Source organism: Lactuca virosa, chromosome 3 (assembly GCF_052849685.1).
Source record: "Lactuca virosa cultivar CGN04683 chromosome 3, Lactuca_virosa_CGN04683_v6, whole genome shotgun sequence".
NCBI lineage: Eukaryota > Viridiplantae > Streptophyta > Magnoliopsida > Asterales > Asteraceae > Lactuca > Lactuca virosa.
In genome coordinates this window covers 180923472-180929318 of record NC_136428.1, presented here as the reverse complement: position 1 = coordinate 180929318, position 5847 = coordinate 180923472, and the positions used below count along the sequence as shown (strand labels likewise).

The 5847-nt window shown below is 32.5% G+C and overlaps 1 pseudogene across 1 annotated transcript; it reads right to left on the bottom strand.

The window, feature by feature from the left end:
• Window positions 1-4492: 4492 nt before the first annotated feature.
• On the bottom strand, window positions 4493-5176 carry LOC145166854 (large ribosomal subunit protein uL24z pseudogene; annotated as a pseudogene). Its single transcript, XR_013740750.1, has one exon. The product of XR_013740750.1 is annotated as a large ribosomal subunit protein uL24z pseudogene (transcript).
• Window positions 5177-5847: the final 671 nt, after the last annotated feature.

Below are 5847 nucleotides of genomic sequence, written 5' to 3'. Positions count from 1 at the left end.
TGGAAAGTGAATAGTCCAAGATTCTCGGTTTCTATCATTGATGGCAAGAGATGTGTTCGGCATTCCCGTCTCAACCGTGGCTTCGAAATCCGTTTTTAGCACTAGTGGGAGGGTTTTGGATCCGTTTAGGAGTTCTTTGACTCCTAAGATTGTTGAAAGTTTAATTTGTACACAAGATTGGATCCAGGGTAGCATAAGTGACACAATCGATTATGAAAAAGATTGGGAAGAAAATCAACAAATTGACAAAGGTAATTGTTTATCGTTGATTATTTTAATTATTGTAAATTTAATATCTTTTCCTTTTAATACTAACATTATTTGACTTTTTTTATATAAAATTGAGCAAGATGAAGTAGTGAAGGTGCAAGAAGAACGAGTAGGTGCAAGAAGACGAGTATATTTATGAATGTCTTTTGGAACTTGACATGTTATTATTTTCATAATATTTAATGGTTTTCTATGTTTTCTAGATTTAAGACGAAAGTTTTTTTAGTAAATGCAAAATACATGCATATACATTGATATCAAATAATTTAAATGGTTGACTTTGGTTGTTATTATTTCATCAAAATGCATTTGTGTATATTTTTCTTTGTCTTTCAAGTGTTTTAATTTACAAATGTTTCATCTAAAACAATGAGTAGTAATAAATCTAGTCTATATATTGAACTCTTATTTTATTCTATTATGAGATTCAACTTTTAAACTAAGATATTTAAGTATTTGTTTTTGTAACATCTTATTAGGTTTGATTAAATTGTTAAACGAATACTTGATATCTCAAATATTATTGACTAAAAAATCTCAATGTTTAAAGTTTAAGCACGATATATTTATTTTATTAAATTTATTTTTACGTGCCATTATTTAAAAAATAAAATAAAATAAAATAAAAATCGGATAATACTTGAATTACCCAAATTTAATTTGGGTCGGGTAACGGGTAATTTTTTTAATATGAAAAACTCAAATTACACGACCCGCATTAGGGATGAGCATATGACCCTTTGGACCGGACCGGACAAAAAAAAATCGGGACCGGACCGGATATTCATATTAGTGGGCCGGTTTTCGGATTTTGTTTTTACCACTATTCGGTTTCGGGTTTGGACCGAACCGTATCCGAAATACGGGATTTAACCCGGACCGGACCGGAAAACATATATTAGTTAATGTTATGAAGCTTTTATTGAATTATAAATTATTGCTACAAAAAATAATGTATCTAATGTGATTGAGTATTAAAATTGAGTACCACATGTCTCACCAAATTGGATATAATAAGATAATAAAGAAGTAACATTCGTAATGTATCTATCATAATATTATTTATAAGGCTTTTTTTTCTAAAAAACATGAACATTAAATTACCATTAGTTTTTTTAGGAACTGTGAGGCTCGTCCCTACGAGCAACAACTACAAAATAATAATAATAATAATAATAATAATAATAAAAAAATAAAAAAAAACCCTTGTGCGGCTCTTCCATAATTCACGGCAGTGACAAATTTTTTTTTTCTGGGTTCGACCTCTAGTCTCCAACTCTCCATCGCATTCCACTGTTACAAAAAAAAAAAAAAAAAAAAAAAAAACTACGGATCTACTCTCTTATAGACAACATACTTTCCTCTCCTATACAATGGTGAATGAAAATTGGATTGGTTCCATGGAAGCCGATCAAAATGAAGTAAGTCCAAAAAGTCTACTTCGGTCCAAAACTCGGTTTAGTACACGGAACCGGACCGGACCGAACCCAGACCCGATACACACAAAAACGGTCCGGTTTTTGGGTAAGCAAATTCACGATTTTCGGTCTTCGGGCCGGTCCGGTCCGGGTCTGGCCCGTTGCTCATCCCTAACCCAAATTACCCGAAACCCGAAAATTTTACCTGATCAACACCTCTAATTGAAACACACTAGAAGATGACTTAAGAGAAGTTGGGAGGGAAATTATCAAATTTGCAAATTCGTTGGTGGGAAAAAAAAGATCGATAATGATAGACTCATGCATGGAAAAGTTGGAAAATATGGAGTGGGGTGATTCTGATATGAAATACCAAACGGCTCTTTTACTATTCAGTAAAAGTGTCGATATTAGAAAAGTTTGATTACACCTTAAGTTGTCGAGTTGTGAGTTGTGGGTGAGAAATGTTGAAATGTCAAAAGGAAGTCTGGATTATTTGCATGACTTTTGGTTAACTTTTAGATTACTTTTCTATGACTTTCGGTTTACTTTTAGATGACTTTATGTATTTTGATGAATTTTAAATGTTATGTATTTGGATGAATATTAAATGATATTTGAATGTGAAATTTGGATGAATTTTAAATGTTATGTATTTAACATCACATATGGATACGGATGTTCAAATTTTAGCTTTCTTTTTACTTACATGGTAACTGTTGACGTCGGCCTGACAAAGACAAAGACGTATTGAAAGAAAAAAAGATAAAGATTCAAATTTAAGCGAACATGGGTATACACAATAGCTGCTATGCGGATCTTCCAAACAATATCTCGATATGATGTGTCTTTCATTCAAAACGTTTGTACTATTATGCAATCATTTTACCCAAAGAAATCGGTTGCAAGCTAGTAGGACAATAAGAATTGAAAAGAAAATGGCTATGTTATAAATGTTATAGGGCATAATGAATGTTTTCGAGTGGTTAAACAAAGATTTTAGCACTCCACAAAAATGGTTCATTAATGTTTTCATGAGGTCCGGATTGCAATGATGTTTTTGCAAAAGAAATTATAGTGTCAACGTCATCTAATGCAACTGCAAATACCTCAAAATGGCATTGAAGGCTGAAAGACATATTTGCCGAAGCAATAAGTGTGTTAGATGGAACTTTTATGCATTCAGTTGTGCCCGTTGATCAACAAACTCGTTATAGGAGAAGAGGAAAAAGTGAATGTTATCAAAACATAGTGGAAATTTATGGTTTTGATATGATTCACCTTTGTATAAGTTGGATGAGAGGACATAGCACATGATTTATAAGTTTTGAAAAAAGTTATATCTAATCTCAGCTCGGATTTCCATTCCCTCCACAAAGTATATAATACTTATATAAATTTTATTATTAATTACATTATCTATAACCTTTTTATAATATTGTCACAATAACGTTTACAAAAAAAATATATTATATTTGTGATGTTGCATATACTAACACTCGTGGATTTATGACTCACTGCCACAATGCAAAGTATAAATTAGCCATTTTTTGACGAAGACGAAATAAAGAAACATTCAATCATGTTCATGAAGTAAGGTTCAAAAAGCATTGAATATATGTGTACTTTGCATGAGCAAATTGCTAATCAACTACTTTCAAATAGTTCAAGTTAATTGATATATGTTTAAATTTGAGTGTGTTTGTGTTTTAACTTATTTATGTTTAATTTGAATTTGAGTATGTTTGTATTTGGATTTTAATTGATTTGTTTGAATTTGAGTATGATTGTACTTTTTATAATTATTCAACAACTTCATTCAAACATTTTATTTTCATCATTTAGTACATTCAAACATTTTATTTTCATCATTTAGTACATTCAGTCAGAAGCCAAAATCAAGCAGCAAGTTTCAAACAGAAACAGACTTTGTCAAAACTAGGCAACAAGTTTCAATAAGAAACAAACGTTGTCAGAGCTTGACTTCTTGACTCGGACAGATCTCACTCAATCAGCAACTATCAAACAACTTAGATGATACAAGACTCGTTGGTTTCTATAACATCTTGTTTGTTGGGTTGGGTTTCGTCGCTTTCTTCATAACAAGCTTGGTTGTGGTGGCACTTGACAATAGGCAAGATTGTAAAAAGTAAGTTTAATGAATTGAGAGTTGGGAGTACATGCATCTTATGAACCAAAAGCACAACTCATGTTTCGGTTTCTAGTCATACCTTTTACCTTTATCACATCTTGAATCCATGGGATATTCAAAATGAGAGGATGTGAGAGTTTGAAGAAGTTTGTGGTGTGGTAAAATAAGAAGTTTATTATGGTATTTATATTGGCATCCATTTTAATCATTTATTTTAGAATTTGGAAATAAAGAAAAGGGTAATCAAATGCTTAACACTTAAGTCATTAGATCCATATTAAGCACAAAAAAAAACAATGAACAACTATCAAATATAAGTGCTTAACCCATTAAGCACATTAAGTCAAAAAGACAACCCAATTTTTTAACATTGTTAATGCTCAAACATAATCTTCAACAAAGATAGGAAAACTAAATACTAACCACATATGGTTTTACATCAATAACATATTCAAAAAAAGTGATTCAACAAGCAATCAAAAGGTTATATTATATATCAAAGAATCATCTTTCAATTACTCAAGAACAGCAGCATGTTCTTATCCCAAACAATCAAGAAGATGAGTTTGCAGCATGGAATGAACAACAATCTGTTCACTAACCACTACTAACTGATTACTGATTCAAATACCCCATGAATGTACTCAACAGGTAACCACAAAACAATATCAAATTCATAAAAACCAGAAATCTAAGCAACAAACTGTTTAATTCGCAAAATGCATAACAGTAACTCGCAGAAATAGTTCTCATATCAAAACAACATATCAAAAAGGGGAATTTCATAAGCTAACAAAGAAGAAAACATAACCTAATCGATTTCCTGGAGAGATTCACCTGCAGCAACATCATCAACAGTAAACTTCCCTTTCGATTTATCAGCAGCACGACCCTTCGCCTTACGATCAAGCAACGACTTCCTATCCTTATCAAGCTTCAGCTTAGTGACAACGACCTTCGATGGGTTAATCCCGACGTTAACAGTTTGCCCATTAACCTTCTCACGAGTAATCCTCTCGATGTGGATGACCCACTTCCGACGGTAGACCTGAACCACCTTACCTTCGCGGCCCTTGTAGGTGCCCCTAACGACCTGGACCTCGTCGTCTTTCCTGACGGGGATTGATCGGGCGTTGTACTTGGATCGGAGGTCGGTGGAGAGTGGTGCGCTCATTAGCACACGGCGGACGCTCGAAGGAGCAGAGAAGTGAGCCTTACGGCATTTGCGGCGGGAGCTGCTGACGCGTGGGTTGTACTTCATTGTTCTCTGCTTCTGATACGGCGTTAGGGTTTTGGGGAAGAAGAGATTGAACGGCGATTGAAGAGAAGAAATTTATGGTTCCTTTTGGTATTGAAGAGAAGGGGATTTAGGGTTTGGAGTAAATGACTGTTATGCCCTTGTATTTTGATAGATTTACGACAATAGATATCTAGTTCCTTTTTAGGCCCAGCCCAGTTTTTAAATATCCGATTTAACTAGGCCCAGTTAGGCATATTTGATTAAAACTCCTAAAAGAATTATTAATTTGTCAACAATTTTAGTCGATAATAAGTTTTATTCAAAAAAAACATTAACAACCTCTGTTAATAATGTGTATGTCTTATAATCTGCTACGTACCTCCGTTGTAACTTGTTAAAATATGGTTACTAGTTTTTAAGAGTAGATTGGTTACGTTTTACAGGAGGCTTATAAAAGTTTATCTAGGGTCATGAACCGGCTATAACTGTTAATGTCTCTTTCGGTCCTGATTTATGAGCATGTTTATTTATAGAAATTTTGTAGCAATGCATTATGAACTAAATCTATTCTAATAAATAAATATTTTTTTGTCACTTGTCATATTATTATTCATTTTTGTCACATGTAATTTTATGGTTTTTCTATTTTATTAAATCTCATGTATTATTTAAATCTAATAATAAATGCATATAAATTTCATTAATAGACTTTCTTTTTAATTTCAAAATTATTAAATTAAAGTTTCATTAATTTCCTTTATTTATTA